This window comes from Hemibagrus wyckioides, linkage group LG04, assembly GCF_019097595.1.
Source record: "Hemibagrus wyckioides isolate EC202008001 linkage group LG04, SWU_Hwy_1.0, whole genome shotgun sequence".
Lineage (NCBI taxonomy): Eukaryota > Metazoa > Chordata > Actinopteri > Siluriformes > Bagridae > Hemibagrus > Hemibagrus wyckioides.
Genome location: NC_080713.1, coordinates 18,034,072 through 18,054,454, shown reverse-complemented (window position 1 = coordinate 18,054,454; position 20,383 = coordinate 18,034,072). Strand labels below are relative to the sequence as shown.

The 20,383-nt window shown below is 38.9% G+C and overlaps 1 protein-coding gene across 4 annotated transcripts in view; it reads left to right on the top strand.

Annotated features, from left to right (window-relative positions):
• The first annotated feature begins 10 nt into the window (after nt 1-10).
• st3gal2 (ST3 beta-galactoside alpha-2,3-sialyltransferase 2) overlaps nt 11-20,383 on the top strand; it is a 36,110-nt gene continuing 15,737 nt past the window's right edge. Inside the window, exons 1-2 of one of the 4 annotated variants that reach the window (XM_058388061.1) lie at nt 3,426-3,846; nt 4,083-4,163. The gene's annotated coding sequence lies outside the window, so the exon portion shown is untranslated. Of the gene's footprint in view, nt 137-998; nt 1,151-3,425; nt 3,847-4,082; nt 4,164-20,383 lie in introns of those variants that run through there. The other 3 variants (XM_058388065.1, XM_058388063.1, XM_058388062.1) reach the window with 3 other exon arrangements.

The window sequence follows — 20,383 nt, the reverse complement described above, 5'->3', positions numbered from 1 at the left end:
CGGTGCCTGACGGAAATGAGTTCAGTGAAGTTACAGTGTTGTTGTTGCGGTCATTTGGCTGCTCCCTGTTCAGGGACGCCACAGCGGATCACCCGATCTGCATAGTATTTGGTTTTTGGAAAAGGTTTTATGCGGGGTGAGCTTATTTTACTCTATTTGTTAAACATGATTTCTTTTAGTTGTATAGAATAGGCCATTGTATTAGAACTTCTTTTACAGCACAATACTGTGGACATATGAAATATGAGGAATGGAGAGAATTAGAAAGATTAGAAAGACATTATAGCAAGATTTGTATGGGACTGGATCAGATAATGTTCCCCAAACTTCTTTATAGTGCTGTCAAAGTATGTTTAGAGGAAGCAGTGATTTGGATTTCAGTAGTAATGTTATAGAAAGGACAAATGGTAAATTTGTAAATTTCCCATTGGGATGAATAAAGTATCTATCTGTCTGTCTGTGTCACAGAGCATAAGAAAAAGAAAACGTGGTCAGAACTGTTTTAACAAAGTATAGAAAAGAACATAGATTCTTCACTAGATTTTCTTAGGACACTCAGGACTAATTGGTGACTGCCCTAACATTCCAACAATCAGTCCTAAGGATCGTCACTACATCAGCTCCATATATTACCATCTGACTGTTATGTACTGATCTTACATGTTCAAGAATATGAATAGCAATTAGTCAATATCTTTTACATTTTATTTGTGTGCATAATACATCACTTTGCTACCTAGAATCAGCCTTTAGCCCTACTTTAGATGAATTCATTCATTCATCTTCAGAAAACACTTGTCAGGGTGATGGTGGATCTAAAACTTATCTTAGATGGGATGTCAATCTCTCAAGAGGCGCTGTGCAAACAGATTCACGCCTAAGGGTAATTTAGTGTTGCCGGTTCACCTCCAACCATGTATTTACATTTACATTTACATTTGCGGCAGTGGACAGACGCCCTTATCCAGAATGATTTACAAAAGTGAGTTGTCCAGTGAGATTGCAAGATCCTGACACGGGGATGAATCACCTGGGATGAACAGCAGTTCAGTTTTGCTGGGATTGAGTTTTAGCTGATGAGTTGCCATCCATGATGAAGTGTCTGACAGACCATCTGAGATCCGAGCACAAGTAGTGGTGTCAGTGAAAGGTAAGGAGAGGATGAGATGAATGTCTTAAGTATAGCAGTGGTAAGGAAACCTATATCGGGGTATAGATTTTTATAACGTCTGTGTGGAACTGATGGGGCAAGTGGTAGTTCAGTGCTTAAGGTGTTGGAGTAATGGTTCATTGGGGTTATTTAGGGGTACCAAGCTGCTGCTGTTGGGCCCTTGAGCAAGGCCCTTAACCCTCAATTGCTCCGTTGTATTTAAAAAAATGAGATAAATGTAGGTCGCTCTGGATAAGCACATCTGCTAAATTCCGTAATTTTGTAAATGATCCCTTCCATGTTGCCTGATATGAGCAATTTTCCAGTTAGGGAACAAACCAATGCCATGCTGCTTCATGAATACCAAGACTCTTGAAGGTGGACAAAAGAGTCTTGTGGTTGACCATATCAAATGCTGCTGAGAGGTCGAGGAGGATGAGGATGGATGACACTTGGCTGATTCAGCAGCATGTAGTATCTCAATGACAGCCAAAATGGCAGTCTCTGTGAAATGTTCCACTTTGAAGCCAGACTGGTTGGGATTTTGGAGGTTGTTCTGTGAAAGACAGATGACAGAATTGACAGAAGTGATGGAAGTTAGAAGTGATACAGTTCTGTTGTTGCCTATGTCTGAGTGATTCAGAGCAGGTTTCTTCAGGATGGGAATAACCCAGATGTTATGAAATGAGAACACAAGGAAATCATATATTAATTATTAACACAATAAGATTATAATAAAATATTCTATGGCTTATATACTGCTTTTAACCCTCTACTTCATAACTGCTTGTTTTTTTAAACTGTAATTGAGCAATACATTCAGCCTCATGTATTGCAGCACTGTTGTAAAGTACATACAAATACCTTGTATTAAAGAGACACAACTGGAACTGCCTAAGACACCAAGAGGTAGAGTACTGACCACACTGGTGAACTCCCATAACAGACTAATACCCACAAGTTTTTTTTTGCTCCACCCATATTATGGAAAAGAATGAATTCACATGTCGTTCAGGACTTTGGTAAGTCTATCCAGCCACTGTAGCTGCATCCATACACTCACTGTTATATTGCACAATAGCTTCCAGCTCTTTTTGATTTTTCTGTCCTTTAATACATACACTATATTGCCAAAAGGTTTGGGACACCCTTCCAAATCATTGAATTCAGGTGTTGTTTTTCAGGGGTTGGGCTTGGCCCCTTAGTTCCAGTGAATGGAACTCTTTATGCTACCAAGCATACCAAGAAATATTTGGCAAAATTCATGCTCCCTTTTTTTTTCTTTTTTTAAAAAGCGTAAATAAGTGTGTGTGTGTGTGTGTGTGTGTGTGTGTGTGTATGCCTGGACAGTGTGTGTGTATGCTTTGGACAGCTAGGGAGAGGCTTGGGATAGACAGTGAGGGTCAGGACAAACAAATTAGTGGGAGAGTGAATGGGAGTGACTGTCTACAGCAAAAAGAAAGTAGTATATTTCACTGCAGTAACTGTAATTATCTGTTTTTTCTAAGTAAGAACTTGGGCACGACCCCAGTCTCTGTTCTTTGTGAGACAGAACAAATATTTATTAACATAGTGTCACAGTATTAAGCATTATTTTCCCCCACTATTTGGTTTCAGTTATTTATCTTGACCATCAACAAGACACAGTTGCAGTGCATCCACACGGGGGCGCCATTTAGTCCCCCATGTAACTAATCCATGCAATCTCGTCGTGCTGGAATTCAGATGAGGATGGGAGGGAGAGAGAGCAACCAAAAAAAATCAATTGAGCCATGTCTTTCTGGCTGGTAGACCCCTAACCCTTGGCATAAATGCTTTCCGGTTTTATCGCGTTACAAGCTGCAGGCTCTGATGTTTGCACAGGAATGCGTAATTGATTTTTTTTTTGTCGAATATTAAAACAATCAATTCAAATGTCTAAAAAAAATCAAAAGGTATGATTCCGCCACGAACGATGGCTATATCTAACACCATTTTCTGTATATAAATAATAAGCTATGAACATGCACGGGGAGAAAAATCACTGCTCTGTCACCCTGCTCAATAATCTTCTGTAAAAGACGCTCTGAGCGCAGTGCATCATGGGAGATGTTGTTTCAAACAAAATGCATGCTTAAAGCCTTGCATTGTGTATGCACCGTTTTCGAAATGCAGAACTGTTCATGCATAAACCTAATCTAAATGTAAGCACCTGTTCCTATTGTGTTCAATGGCTAACGGTTTTGCAAAACGTTATGGTGGAGCCAACAGTCCAGGACTACATTTCCCATCAGCCTGTTCGGTGAGTTTAGGGAATGCGGGTGGAAGGGGTACCTTATTCGGGGGTGTTCTAATCCAAAGCGGTCCTGTCTGAAAGATTCAGGTGAACAGATTCACCCCCCACACAAGAGTTGAAGGCGATCTTTAAAGCAGGGGTTGTTCGATCTCCACCAGAACAGCAAAAAGAAGAAAGAGAGCGAAATTCCGCATCACATCTGGACAGAGCGAGAACATCGACTAGCATCAGAGGCTCCATGTGAATATATTCATTCTGCAGCGCGTTAGCATCTTCTCCAGGCTGAAAGAGAAAGCTTTTACGAGGCTGATGGAAGAAAGACATGGGAATGATTTAGCCTTGATTTTCCAATCTGAGCTCAGCAGCAGGGGGGGCTTAAATTTGATGGAAAAGGGGATGCATGCTTCAGACGATTTGCAAGGTATGTTATTAGTTTTCTACAGCTATGGGACTTATTGAAACAGTGGAATTGTGCACGTGTCTTATTGCAATTGTTATTCTATATGGTTTAATAACGACTGATGTCACTTTGACACATATGCAGTGATTATAGCATAGATGATAGTTACTTTCTCTCTCTCTCTCTCTCTCTCTCTCTCTCTCTCTCTCTCTCTCTCTCTATGTGGTATTCCTTTTGGCTTTCCCCTCTCTTTGTAGTCCACCCGTCTGATTGATGTGGCCACTGCTTCCGCCCTGACTCCGCGTTGCTAAGAGACAGCGGTGCTGCACGAGCGCATGGTGGGTTTGCATGGGGTTGAAGTACAGGGGTTGTTCCATGATGCTTTTCTACTGGACACTCACCCTTCTTCATCTCTCTCTACTTCACTCATTTTTTCTCCATACAGTGCGGTGTGTGCATTTGTAGTTTTTCTCTCTCAGAATTTCCCCCAGTGTTTCTCTGTATCTCCGGTAGAGATGTGGAAAAAATCCTGAAAGTCTAGTAAGTGTAGTAGCTTTCAGTAACACTTTGTCAGCCATCAGAAATGGGAAAAATGTGATCTTGGTAATCTGATAAATTTTGAGTTCTACTGAGGCACACAGATTGCTGGCTTCATTATTTGGTGCCAACAGCATGAATCCGCGGACTCAACCCGGCTTGTATCAGTAAAGGCTGGTGGAGGTGGTGTAATAGTTTGGGGAATGTTTTCTTGGTACACTTTGGGCTCGTTAATAGCAATCAATCATTGCTTGAATGCCACAGTATTTTTACTGAACATCTGCATCCCTTCATGGCCACAATTTATCTTCTAATGGCTTTCTCCAGCATGATGCTGCACCATGTCATGCAAAAGACATCTCAAACTGGTTCAATGTCCTTAACTGGAACATCAGCAGAACAGCATTGGGATGCGGTAGAATGGGAGATTCACAGCATGAAGGTGCACCTGAAAAATCTGCAGTGTTGTGGCTGTTTTAAGAGCAAAAAGCAGGCCCTACAAAGTATTGGTATAGTGTCAGGCATAACATTATGAGCACTGACAGGTGAAGTGAATAACACTGATTATCTCCTCATCATGGCACCTGTTAGTGGGTGGGATATATTAGGCAGCAAGTGAACATTTTTTTCCTTAAAGTTGATGTGTTAGAAGCAGGAAAAATGGGCAAGCTTTGACAAGGGCCAAATTGTGATGGCTAGACGACTGGATCAGAGCATCTCCAAAACTGCAGCTCTTGTGGGGTGTTCCCGGTCTGCAATGGTCAGTATCTATAGAAAGCGGTCCAAGGAAGGAACAGTGGTGAACTGGCGACTGGGTCATGGGCGGCAAAGGCTCATTGATGCACGTGGGGAGTGAAGGCTGCTCTGTGTGATCAGATCCAACAGACAAGCTACTGTTGCTCATATTGCTAAAGAAGTTAATGCTGGTTCTGATAGAAAGGTGTCAGAATACACAGTGCATGACGGCTCAGTGCTGTCTTAGCAGCAAAAGGGGGACCAACACAATATTAGGCAGGTGGTCATAATGTTATGCCTGATCAATGTATACAGGGTGTCCCAAACGTTTCCATATATATATAGAGGAAATAAATTTTTTAGTAAAATGTTTAACAACATTTTTTATATAATGTGTGTGTGTGTGTTGTTTTGTTTTTCTTTTTCAGATAGTCTTTAAAAATACCATGGTGTACCAGGAAAACATATGCAAAAAGATCATTTAAAGAAACACATTCAAAGTGCAACTTTATGCATAACACCAGATGTTCTTGCACAAGTTCATCATAAGTAGGAGCGATGACACTGTGTGTGTTTACAAAGAAATGGCAACCATGTAGAGGATGATTTGTAAATATAGTTACACTTTGAAAGTAAATGTTTATTTCCCCTATGTAGGAAGTCTTTGGGGACAGTTTGTGTATTATTTACAGAATATATCACATTGATTAAAGCTATATAATTTATTTAAAAATTTAGAGTATGTGAAGAAACTGTATGTTTTCCTTTTCATGTATATGCATATGCATATTTTTGATAAAAGATTAATACTAACGGTACAAAACCTGTACGCTTTTAGGGACCACCCCAGCAACATGGAAAGGTACTTGGAAGAGGGTAGCATGATGGAGATCTTGGTTGAAATGAAGGGATTGTCCCGTAACTCCCTATGTGTCTTATTGTAGTTGTTATTCTATATGGTTTAATAATGACTAATGTCACTTTGACACACATGCAATGATTATAGCATAGGTGATAGTTACTTTCTCTCTCTCTTTCTCTTTCTCTCTCTCTCTGTCTCCCTTCTCTCTCTCTCTCTCTCTCTCTCTCTCTGTCTCCCTTCTCTCTCTCTCTCTCTCTCTCTCTCTCTCTCTCTCTCTGTTTCTCTGTCTCTCTCTCTCTCTCTCTTTCTCTTTCTCTCTCTCTCCGTCTCCCTTCTCTCTCTCTCTCTCTCTCTCTCTCTCTCACGCTCTCATGCATGTGCTTTCTTAATTTTTTTTTACAACAGACATAGATACAGACTTAATGCAGACAAATACCGAAAATCCATATTCTGTTGATATCCACAAACCATTTAATGTGATTCAATAGCATCCTAGTGACAGTGGCCCAAGCATTACTGGCTGTAATTAGTCCTGCTCAGTGCAGCCACATGTTTCACTTATATATATATATATATATATATAATATATATTTTAATAATAATAATTTTAATTTAATATAAAGTTTTATGTGTTTATTTATGTGTTCCTGCTTAGCCAGGAGCTTTTGAATGGCGCAACAGAAAAGTGTGCACCCTATCATACACTAACGTATAATGTTAATGTATAATGCTTCTCACCGACTCTGCCCCACCTCCACATGTATATGCCCTCCTTTCACACGTATATGCCCCAGTTCCATCAGCATATGTCCCACCTCCACATTTAAACATCTTTCATGTAACCTTCCATAGGCACTATTATTAAGAAACCATTTTTGTCTCAGTTTTAAGTGGAAAATCTTTATGGGAATAAGACATACAAGGAAATACAAGCCTCCTAAAAAGCTGGGATCAGTATGACGTACCTTTTTATATGAGCATAAAGTATTTTTGGTCAGCGTGTCAAAAGCAGTTATAGTATACCTTGTTTTATTTTACAAACTACTGGCACTTACGGTTTGGCAAGATTGATAGTCTTTAGATGGCTCAGACATACAGGTATACAGTAATACCTGCTATGTTGAAATATACAAATCCAGTGGTCCAATTAAATACTGTGGTTTATATTCAATCAGCTGTTGGTCATTTCTTCAATCTGAATCCCTGGCACACCTGGATGAGCACAAAACTCATTTTAAATTGCAATGTGCTATATCTTAGCAAGTCTTCATTAAACTGCTGTGTGTGGCTCTGCCAGAAATCGCTGTGAAAATACCATGTATATGTAATACTTGATTAAAAAGAAACTATTAGCAATTATTAAAAATAAGACATTTGAGCATAATCCATGTTGAGAGAAAATGATGGCATAGGGATGTGCCTCATTTGAAACATAAAGTGCACCCCTACCAACCCACAGTGCACACACAGCATGTCTGTATTCTGGAGATGAATTACCATTGATTTTCCTTGACACATATTTGTCTTTAGCTAATTAGATAACACCCACTCTTGATGATGTAAAGTGACATGGGAAATCGCTTTTGGGATTAATTGCATTATTTGAGAGATGGTCACAGTTTGTTATGATAAATGAGATGCATTGCGGGCACATGTAGTCAAACCGAATCTGTTTTGCAGCTCTGTGCTTCCACTGACCCGTAAATGCAGGCCGTAATAGAGGACCATCTATTTCCTACCATAATGCTAGGAAATTATGCACAGCGCATGTAGTGTGGCACTGCACTGAAACCTTGTTATGAATAAATCAGCACAATGAATCGTAAACTCGGGCTGCTGTATGTATCTAGAGTTACATTTAATAAAATACGCTACTAGAATCAGAAAATGTGATTCAGAGTGATAAGCTGCCAGCTTCATTTGATGACGGTTCAGCAACTCTTTTTGTAACTAGGCTAACGCAGAACCTAGGGAGAAGCATGTGGCAAACAGAAGTCCTGCAGATGTAACTAGGTTAACTTTCCACACAAATGCAGGCTGCTGTCTAGAAGCCTGCCCCATTCAAGAGCTTATAAATAGGTTATTCTGCATTGGAGTTCTCATCTAATAGATTCAAAAACTCTCGCTCACATTGGGCTCCAACTTCAGCTGTAATAGAGATCCATTTGTATTCCTCTCAGGTTAAGAAGATCCAGCCAGAACCAGTGAATATCCTATACATGTATTTTTAACAGCAGTATTTTCAATTTGACCTGCATACTGGAGGAATGTCATACACAGACACTCATGCTTTAAAGAAATATATTTAAGGTGGTTTCACACTGGGCACATTGGCTGCGGTCCGAATCTGAGTGTGATTGTTCCTGGATTCTTCACAGCGCTGGTCTGGTTTCAGACTCACTGGATTCTATAGAACTCTGTTGCATTTGCATTCATCTTCTGCCATTGCAAATGCATACGGAGAACACAACATGATTCCCCCCCCCTTTTTTTTCATTTTAATGCAGTTATACATCTGCATTTGTGTGAAGGCACTTTCATGTGTCACACAGTATTCCCCTGCCGCTCATGGTACACATGTTTTGTGAAAATGAATGACGTTGCCATCAGCCAAAACACAGATGCAGGTTAGTTTATTTCCTGAAAAAGTGCAGACCCGAGTACCAGATGTGTTCACGTTCACGTGAGTTGCAGATTAGTTCCAGTGCAAATGAACTCAAGTCACCTCTTACAGGTAGTCTCCGGTTCAATACCGCCTTGCGATTCCCAGGCCTCATTACAGCTTTCACATTACCAATTTTTCATGCAAGCCGTGCTCAGTTTTCAGACTAAACTGCTGATTTGAAAGCCCTCTAATTGCGTATGTGTGTCAGGCACATTCTGTAGGCTACAATCCACCTGAACTGGCATCTGAAACCAAGCAGATGGTATACTGTCTTCTGGCAAAGATGCTCAAGTCACAAAAAATATGATAACGATCATGATCAAGCTTTTAGTTCTATCAATAATACATTTTTATTGTTTGCAAAATCTAAAGTTTTACCCACACATCGGATGAACCCTTATTTGGTGATTTATTTGGCGATAATGAATATAAGATTGGATTACATAACTATGCAGCTGTTTGCTGATTATTGGAAATTGAAATCATTACGTTATCTGCTTCTTGTCAGTAGCAGTAGTTCTCACACGAGAATTGGTGGAGAATCTAGAATAGCATCTAGAATAGTCAAGAGCATGATTTCTTATCACATTCGTCCATTCTAGCGTGTATGCTATGGAGGATAATTTGTTTTAAGATGAGTGTGTCTGGAGGTTAAGTGGGTGTGGAATGTGTCAGCATGTGGGTAAAAAAGGGACTGAATTCGGATGCCCCGGTGCCCCTGCTTTCCTTTAGATCAATGGGCTCTGAGACAAGCCTTGGCGTTTTGCCCTACTCCTTTTGGGGGGGGGAGGGGGAGTGAGTGAGAATCTCGACTGCAGAAAGACCGAGTGAGAGACTTCTAGGGGAGAAACTACTTCAGCTGAATGTGAGTAATGGAAGATGTACAGATTAGCCAAGCTGCCTGTAGGAGCAGGTTGTTGACAAAGATGATCAGTCAATAGCAAACAGATTGGAAGGGGGTTAAAGAGACACTCAGATATAGACTAAGTACAGTATACTCATAGGTAGCACCCCAGCAGAAGGGTGCATTTTTCTTATTTTATGCAGACACAGACATCAAAAAGATCCATGCGAGGTTGTTTCTCAGTCCTTGACAATTGTGCACTGTTCATGAAAACAGTGTAGTGTCTGTGCTATACCACTATTCACAAGGGACATGGAATGTTGTAGGCAAGTTTCAGTATTTCATACATAATCCAGTGTGCTTTGGTTGTCACATGGTTGACTGTGTTTGTCAGTAAATTCGTCCTTTTTAAATTACCTTTTAAATGAACAGTGCAGTCCATGTGTTACTGAATCATGACTCATGTTTATTTTTTCACCCTGTACTCCAGCACAATTGATTAGAAAGAAATAATTAGTATAAAATGTGAACAAGCAACAAACAAAATTCATTAATTCATCTTTAACCTAGTCAGGGTCATAGTGGAGCTGGAGTCTGTCTTGGTAACACTGGCTAAAGGCTGGTAGAATAAACCTAAACAGTGAGGCTGCTCATCACAGGGCTCCATGTATGCATGTTCACACACTCATTCCTATTTAGCATAGCCAGTCTGTATACATGCATGTTGATGGGGAGTGGGAGAAAAACAGAGAGCCCAAGGGAAACCTACAAAACCATAAGGAGAACATGCAATACTCCTTACTGACATTCATTACTTGTTTGTACATCTTATGATTACATGATGCTGAGGGTCTTTCCTGCTGGGTCATAGCTATAATACAGAGATTGACGGTTTCCTTTTTTTTCTTTTTTTTTTTTTCCAGTTTTGAAATCAGCAAGAAAGAATATTATATTAAGTTATTGTTTTTCAATGAATTTATTGGCAAAAACAGTTATACAGTACTATTGAATAGATGATTCTGACTGGTGGTGTTGATTAGCCCTTTCTCTCAGTACAATGGCGTTCCATTTTTCATGGAGGAAGGGAAAACGATTTATTGGACATTTTCAATCAAATTTCACAAACAAACAAATGAATTAATTATTTTATTACCACAAGTATGTTACAGGATTAGTCAGAACACTGTTGGGTTTCTGTGTGTAGAGTATCAATGAATCTATGTTTAGCTGCTGGTGAGCTGGTCGATGAGAAAGGGGAGGGTAAAAGCTAGATAGAAAAGAGTGTCTAATTTCATATGAGCCATAAATCATTACTGTGAAGTGTGACATCACAAATAAATTAAATGCTGAACCGGAGCGCCCCCAAAACAGGCAGAAATTCCATTTTTTGGCGTCTAAAAAGAGGTAATTTCCTATAACAGCAGCTCCGACAGCAGTTCCGGCTGCAAGATAAATTACAGCTTTATACTACTGCACTCGTTCTAATATATTATTGTTTCTTTGGAATAGTTAACAGAAAAAAACATGTTGCTGTGATCAGGGATGGAAAAAGTATTGAGAAATTAGACTTGCACAATTAAAAGAGAAACTATCTGGTCAAAAGTTTTGAACTAATAAAAACTGAAGTGACTGTCATGATCCCATATTAAAAGTACATTTTATTAATTATTTAGAAAATCATTCTCTAAGTTTGCTGCTCGTATGCATGAAAAATGCTGCATAGTTTGACCATAAATCATTCATTCATTCAATCATTGTCTATACCCGCTTATTCCTAGGACTCCTAGGGTCACAGGGGTCTGCTGGAGCCTATCCCAGGACACATAGGGCGAAAGGCAGGGGTACACCCTGGACAGGTCGCCAGTCCATCGCAGGGCCACACATAGACAAACAACCACACACACTCCTATGGGAAATTTAGAATTACCAATCAACCTAATGTACATGTCTTTGGACTGTGGGAGGAAACCGGAGTACCTGGAGTAAAACCACGCAGGCACGGGGAGAACATGGAAACTCCTACCATAAATCAGTCACAGTTAAAGCTAGAATTTGCCACTGCCAAGCCTGTGCATGTTAGCTGCTGGATTCAGTGCTGGTCTAACCTGGCTTTAGCAGAGAAATCAGGTGAACTTGGTGAAATATAGCTAGGTAATGTTAGCATTACTTAAATAATTAAATGATAAACGAGGCAAAGGAGACACCTCAATAAGTCAAGACAGAGTCTTTACTTACTGAGCATATTGACACGTTTTACTGAGGTCAGGCCAAGACACTCATGCTCAAGATCAGCACTGCAGTCTGGTGTTTTATCAATACTCAAACATACACAGATAACTACATTCTGTAGCATGAGAAGGTCATTGTATGATTCTTGATGGTGTTTTTCTACACCAATGGACTTGACTGGATACTAAACTGAAATAATTGGATGCTAAACTGAGCCATTTCAGTTGATATACAGTATACAGTCACTTGCTGGATGAGAGAAGAAACCTTTGAGATTTGCAATGAGTGCCTTGAAGGTCTAAATATCATTGTATGGAAGGTTTTTTTTAATTTATTTTATTTTTATAAGATTTAATATAATACATAAATTAAAATTATTCAAAATAATAGTATAGTACAATTACTTCATTATTTTTTCACCCCAGGTTACGGATATATTTTTTAATATATATAGTATATATAATATATAATACAAAATCCTTTCTTTTATTTTTTCTTCCTGGTTTCTTGGCAACATGACAAAATGCTTTTTTGTCCTATTACCTCGAAGAGAGAGAATAAAGAGAGCTGGTGAGAGAAGGATTGTTTATAGCTGCTTTAATGTAATTGACGGACGTTCCGCAACATTAAACTTCTATCAAGAGATGCACTACTGTGTATCAAGATGTATCAAGATATATATGATGCTATTCTTTAAAATTCTGTAATAAATCTTTATTAGGCCATATCACACTACCATTTTCCAGATTAGTAACAGCACACCCATTATGCCTGATTCTTTAAATAATTCACTCCCTCTAAGAACCATAGAACCTTTAGAAATTTTTTAAATCCTAAAACAAAAAAAGAAATGTGTGAAATTTTGACTATTCAAGATGTTGAACAATTTCTAGGTCACTAATTAAATGTAAGTAAATTTGCCATAATAATAACTCCATACCTCTCTCTGTTTTGGGACATCTGCCTTTATATACACATGAATTTAATACAGAGTTGGCCCACCCTTTGCAGCTATAACAGCTTCAACTCTTCTGGGAAGGCTTTTCACAAGGTTTAGGAGTGTGTTTATGGGAATTGCATGTGTGAGGTCAGGACTCAGTCAAGTTCCTCCACACCAAACTCACTCATCCATGTCTTTATGGACCTTGCTTTGTGTACTGGTATGCAGTCATGTTGGAACAGGAAGTGACCATCCCCAAACTGTTCCCACAAAGTTGGGAGCATGAAATTGTCCAAAATGTCTTGGTATGCTGAAGCATTAAGAGTTCCTTTCACTGGAACTAAGGGGCTAAGCCCAACTGCTGAAAAACAACACCTTTTGGCAATATAGTGTATGTTAATAGGTTAACTCCTTTATACACAGAGTCAGATTTTATTTTATTTTATTATATGTCTTATTCCAACATTTCAGACGACACTCTGATAGATTTGATCTAACATGGACCATCAGATTTTACACAAACGTGTGGAGTCTATACACAAAGCACAAAATTAGGAGTATTAAATAGTAAAAAACTCTGAATATCATGTCTATATATTTTATATTTATATGAATATAGATTTTTTAAATTCTACTTTTCACTTTGCTGATGATATTTGTAGTGAAAACCTTTGTGTTAAATTGAAACAGAAGACATCGTCATTAGTGCTCTCAGTCTTATGGACCCTGCTGTATGTTACAGTCCTCGCAGATATGGTGTATTAATTGGGATTACCCATTAGTCTCCACACACTGGTCTTGCTGTCACTCTGCCACATCTTAATCTCATTTGTTGGTAGCATTTTTTTAATAATTTTAAGATGTATTTAATGATTAATTTTTTTCAAATGTATTTTGACATACAGATTTAATCCGGCTTTACAGTGGATTACCTGCGGTGGTAAACCCCCTGATCCCCCAGTGTACATGTATTGCTGATTTGTTCATCATTTTTTCTTCATGTTCAGAACTATGCTATGTGTATCCTTTCTAGAATCAACTAGAACAAAAAAAAAGAAGCAATGAGGCACAACTGGACAGAAAAACCCTGAGCAGCCTTGAGCTGAAGGGAATACTTATGAAAAATAAATGCATGTTATAGCTGTAAGGCTGTGCTAAAAATCATTGACTGCATACACTTTAACCTCATTGTTACTTTTACAATCCAGTGGAGCCATAATCATTACTTATACATGGTGCTTCTTGATGTTTAGTGGTTTTGCTCATCTAAGTCATCCAGTGCTGTCTTGTTATTTAGCTGATGAATTGAGTCAGATGATTTGGAAGCAGGGGAAAGATAAACACTATGAAGGGCAGTGGTACTCCAAGATTCAATTCAGTTCAATTTTATTTGTATAGCGCTTTTAATAATGGATATTGTCTCAAAGCGGCTTTACAGAACATAAGAAACATAGTAGAAAAGCCCAAGATTAATGTTAGACTCATCCCTAGTGAGCAAGCCTGAGGCGACGGTGGCAAGGAAAAGCTCCCTTAGATGGTATGAGGAAGAAACCTTGAGAGGAACCAGACTCAAAAGGGATTCTCTTTTGAGTGACACCGGAAAGTGTGTTTATGAATTTTTATAAACACTGGAGAGTGTGATTAAGAACAATGTACTTTCAACAGTCATAAACAGTCAGTTGGGGTTGTGTTATGCAATTACAGCATATGTAGAATGTTATTGTGTGTATTTATTAGGAGCTTGTTGTCATCTTCATCCTCCACATGACCAGGATTACACATCTCCTCCAAAGATACACATTAAATAATCAGGTTTGCTAAAAAATTAAGCAGAATGTTATCCTTTGGGATGGGCAACATGACAAAATAAATAAATTTAAAAAAAAAAAGATAAAGCAGGACGTTTCTATGATACATAATCTATAGGCTTTCTGACAAACTACTAGCAAAAATGTAGTTCGGGAAATAAAATCCTTCAAAGTAGTTTGAGGACACTTTTATTTAATGTGTACAAGAATAAATGAACCCTGAAATGCTAACTTGGTAAAATAAAAAATTGCATTGAAAAGTTTGTGAGTGTAATTTAAAAGTATATAAAAGTTTATATATATATATATATATATCCTGCAATATCTCAGGAAAGTGTATTGTGACATAATTTATAATGTTATCAATATGACATCATCATACCTCCCAGTCCCTATTGTAATTTAAAAAAAGTTAGCGCCTTTAGGTTCAATATTGTACAAACTCTCAAGTACATTTTTTCTGCACCCTGCTGAGACAAGCGGGAGTAGCTGGCTATGATAAGGCTGACTCAGAGGTTTTGACTGGTGTGCCCTGCTTTACCCTGGACAGCAAAGAGACTCATGGTGATGGGTCAGCAGCTGCTCCGGGAGCATATGACTACATAGGAGTGCAGATGATGAGTAATGAGCTAGCTACACTGCTCTACTCACTGTTCCAGCCCATCTTACAGCTAATTCACAGGGCACTGTGGGGTTTGAGCTAATATGCTCTGAATTCCACATATTAAAAATGCAAGCAGATATTTTAGAAACATAGTTCTTAGTGTATATATACATGGTACTTAGTTTATAAAACTCTAGTTATGTCTATTTCTGTTTTGAAACTCATACATTATTACCAACAAGACACGAAAGCTTTATATACCTGCTAGATTAGTGTACATTCATTTGTGTGAGCAATTTGTTCTTTTCTTCTGAAATATGTCCATATTAGGTCAGTCAAAATGTACTTACCAGTTCATAAGCATTAGAGCATTATATGAGATCTAGAATGGAAATTATTACTTCAAAATGAATGAAGTTGGTGCAGAACCGTGCAACTTGCGGTTAGATTCAGATTCTTAGTAATATACTCTCATCTAGTCAGATGCAGCTACAGAAGCATGTCAAAATATTTCCTTAAAAAGAATGCATGTTGTTGACCATGTTCTCTTTACTGAGTGCTGAGCTTCTGCACCCTGCTGTGGAATTTAATTGCTGAAGGAAGATGAGCTCATGTTAGGTACAGGACATGAGATCTGAGTATATCCAAAGATTTCCAGACCCTTAAAAATAGAGGATGAACATACTTTACCTCTGTATCAGGCATAACATTATGATCACTGAGAGGTGAAGTGAATAACACTGATTATCTCCTCATCATGGCACCTGTTAGTGGGTGGGATATATCAGGCAGCAAGTGAACATTTTGTCCTCATAGTTGATGTGTTAGAAGCAGGAAAAAAGGGCAAGCATAAGGATTTGAGCGAGTTTGACAAGGGCCAAATTGTGATGGCTAGACGACTGGATCAGAGCATCTCCAAAACCGCAGCTCTTGTGGGGTGTTCCCGGTCTGCGAAGACTAACCCTTCTGGTCCGATCCAACAGATGAGCTACTGTTGCTCAAATTGCTGAAGAAGTTAATGCTGGTTCTGATAGAAAGGTGTCAGAATACACAGTACATGACAGGTCAGGGCTGCTTTGGCAGCAAAATGGTGACCAACACAATATTAGGCAGGTGGTCATAATGTTATGCTTGGTATGTATGTATGTATGTATGTTTGCTCATTATGTTGTGATATTTACCATACATTATCCCAACATGTCTGTATGTATATGTGAATGTATGTTTGTATGTATGTTTATATGTACGTATATTTGTCTAGATGTGTGTATTTATGTGTAAAGGTTTGCATCTGTATGTATATGTATGTTTATAGTATGTATAATCTAAATAAGGAGGATAGTAGTCTCTAAACGAAGCCTGTACCAGTCAATAAAATATCCAGCACCAGTTCAAATTGAAATTAGCTCAGGCCTTTTGGCCAGCCAACTTTTTTTATTATTAGATTAATGTGCTTGTCTGTGTGTGTGTGTGTGTGTGTGGTGGCAGTGTGCCTGCAGTGTTAACTCTGTATTTACTGGACATGTCCTGTAGGACTACTACTGTCTTTCAGAAGCCTGATGCAAAAGAATCACCAGGTTGAATTTATCCTATAAGGCTTACTAAGGATCTGGGGATTTGGGGATGTGCACATTGCCCTACAGCAAAAGTGTAGTTTGTCATGATTAAGTGTCTCTAGACATATAATAAATCAGTCTTACTTAAGGATTCTTTAAAAAAAAGAAGAAGAAAAAGATTTACAGTATTGCCACACAGCAGAGCTGTCTAATTTTTGTATTTTAAGTGTCTGTATTTTTCTGAACAGAAATAATCTCTAGTCCCGGGAGAATCAGAGCTGTCCCTGTACCTTAAAAAAAAACAAAAAACAACACATACGCAAGACGTAATGGTTTGAGATGGGGTGGGGCTTGGTGAAAGGGAAAAGGCTGAAGATATGCATGATTTTATTTTTTTTAAGCCAGTTGCTGCATGAAAAGGCATACATTTTTACTTTTCAGAAGGGTGCTTTGGAGTCTGTTGAAAGTCTGAGCCAACAAAAAATATAGGCGACTGCTTTTCACAAAGCTCATTTGTAGTGTTCTTTCTTTGCTTATTTTAGAAAAAACATTTTCCTGTTCATAATATCTAATATGGCATGTCTTTGTTAAAACAAAGCAGTCTGAGATGAGTGTGGCGCAGCAGCCCAGCAGAAGCCAGTGTGAGTGTTTGGTGTCTCTCATTTCTCTATTACATCTCCATGGTAGCCACCTCTTATTTTATCATTGCCAGGGCAACGCTTACACCCACTCCCCACAGCCTTTTATTTATTTCGTGCAGGTACGCAGGTCAGACAGAGAGAGAGAGAGAGAGAGAGTGATTGAAAGTGCTGCTTGGTTTACAACCATGTGGGAGGCTGTGAAAAGAAGCATTGTGTGCATTGAGTGTGTTTGTGTGCATGGACCTTAGCCTTTCTCAGAGTGAACTACGCTACAGAGGAAATGGAAACATCGTATGCAATTCAAACATGTATCATAAGTCATAATCTAGAGTGTGTGTATGTGTGTGTGTGTGTGTGTGTGTGTTTGCTGTGATTCTCACATGACAGATGACAAAGTTACACCTAGATGGACAGCGGCAGCTGTTGGAGCACTATGAGCAGAGCCAAGGCCGTCTTGTCCTGCGCTGTTTGTGCATTCATGTATTCACTGTTGCCATTAGTTTTTCTGGCTAGGGCCAAATCAATCCTGGCTCCTGTCGTTCGTGCATCTCTCGCTCTGTGCGTTGGAGGCAGCAAGCGTGGCTGAAACAGTTCGGCTGACTGTCTTTGTGTGTTGATGGCTTTGTAAACGTGGAGACTGCTGGCTCAAGTAATTGGATGAGATGCCTGGAATATGATGATTGATTTTAGAAAATGAGACAGGAATATGAATAGAGAGCTAGTCATCAGAGGATTGTGTACTATGTTCATTTCCTGTCGAGGCAATCTCGCCATACGACATGCAAAATCGTCTCACACCCCTGTCGGGGGTGACATATAATTTATATGTATTGCTATAAATACACAACCCCCATGCAAAGACCACGCTCTAGTTCTTAAAACCGTCATGCAAAGTGGTTTTCCAGAATTTTTGGCACTCCATGAAAACAAGGAAAAAGGAAAATAAACGAATGACACATGCACTTTGTCTTTTTCTTCATCACCACCATCATGTGAGTTTATTGTTCCAGACCTTTGAAACTCTTTTATTAGGTTTGTCTTATTGCTGTAATTGTTTTAGATGTTTTTATATCCATCTGGCTTAGCACGTCATTGTGTTTCTTTTATGTTGAAAGTTTTATGGTTTTCCTCATAGTAATGTATGAAAAGGGGAATTTACATGATCTAATAATAATAATAATAATAATAATAATAATAATAATAATAAAGGTACATTTTTTCTTTATGGATGTGAACGATTTTGCATGTTTTTATTTATGATTGTTGTTGTTATTCTTTTGAAGGGTGCCAATAATTTTGAAATCACCCGTTCATGTGTAATGTGAAATGCACTCTTACCTATTTCTCTGCTAGTTTCATTTCCTATAATGCTTCTGCTGCTCAACAATGGAAAATAACACTTGTCTGCTGAGCCACCAGTTTGGCTGACCCTCACCCTGCTCCTAACACCAGAATATAAACACGTTTGTAACAAAAGACTAAAAAAGATCGTTTAATGTCCCTTTAGAAACATGTAGCTCTGTGAAGTCATTTCACATACTAGAGTGTTGAGCTTATTTCATGCTGGTATCATGGCAGTTTGACAGTAAGGCTGTGCTTGTGGATAAGGGTCTGCAGTATCATTATAGTGCACATTGGATCCAGCCATTTAGCTGTCATTCATTCACGGCATTGCAGTCTTTCCCAGGTTTCATGCTTCATATGACTTTTGTTCCAGAACAAAATGACTTCTTTACCATTTCTTTATACAGGAGGTCCATTCTCTCGATCCTGAACTATTAGCTGTTGAACTCTGTAGATTGGCCTGTCAGTGTAGCCATGGTAACCCACCAGTGTAATTAAAAAGTCTTTTCTTCCACTGGCGTAATGCAGTATTAACACCAGTAATGAAATGGATTTCCAAAAAAAACCCCTGTTCCTTACAGTTAACAAAGAGTCTGCAAATCATCTCTCTCTCTCTCTCTCTCTCTCTCTCTCTGTCTGACTGTCTTTGAGAGTTGAGATTTAGCTTAAGGACAGAGCAGCTCTAAACAGTTTAACGTTCAGGATTTTGTTTTTTTGTGCTTTGACTGTGCTTTCCCTTGCTAAAATGTATAAAAGGAAACATGGATGTCGCTTAGAAACGTGTTGCTGTGTTGGGGCTTCAAATTCTCTTGTATACTTCTTCATATCTGACATCCACAGAACATACACTACAGATTTTCTGGACACTTGATCATGTCACTCATGGTCATGTGCTTTGTGAAAATCCTATTCCAGATTTAGCCCCCACTTGCTGTTATAATTACTTCCAGTTTTCTGAGAAGTGCTTATTAAGACGCATTAGTGAGGCCAGGCACTGATGCTGGATGAGGAGGTCTGGGGTGCAGTCAGTGTTCCAGGTCATCTCAAAGTTGTTCATTAGGGTTGAGGTCAGGGCTCGGTGCAGGACACTCAAGTCCTTCTTTGTCTTCATGGAGCTTGCTTAGTGCACAGGGGCATCGTCATGCTGGAGCAGGTTTATGCCTTAGTGGTTCAGTTAAGGGAAATTGTGATACTACAAAATACAAAGACATCGATTACAGATGTGTGCTTCCAGTGGCCCACATATGGGTGTGGTGTTCAGGTGTTGACAAACTTTTGGCCATATAGTATATGTCTACTTTCATCAGAGAGGCTGCTGCCACCAGAGAAGATAGAAGTAATATCTGTGTAGTGGCCTCGGAAAGAGGGAGAGAGAAATGTGAGCATAAAATTGGATTGGGAATTGAATTAAGATAGAAAATACAGAGCAACAAACGAGGACGAGAGCAGGTGGGTTTTTAGTTTGTTTCAAAAGCAGAACCATCGTCTCATTTTAAACAGCACGATAAAATCCAGAATCCTCAATTAGAGAGGAAGATGGGACAGGGTGATGAGGAGGTTGACTTTTTTTTAGACTCCTTTTTCATTGTTCCTTGCCAAGATCATTTCTTTGCTCAAAATGAACCCATAATTCATAGCAGGTATGGCTTTTTAGAGCATCGGAGTGCGCTTTTCCTTTAATGAATTCGCTTTATGAGAGTTCATTATGGGCAGCACATTAAACGTGCAGATGTTGAGGTGCTACGTGAACCTGTCAGATGAAAAGAACAGTGTTTTATAACATCATGAAATGG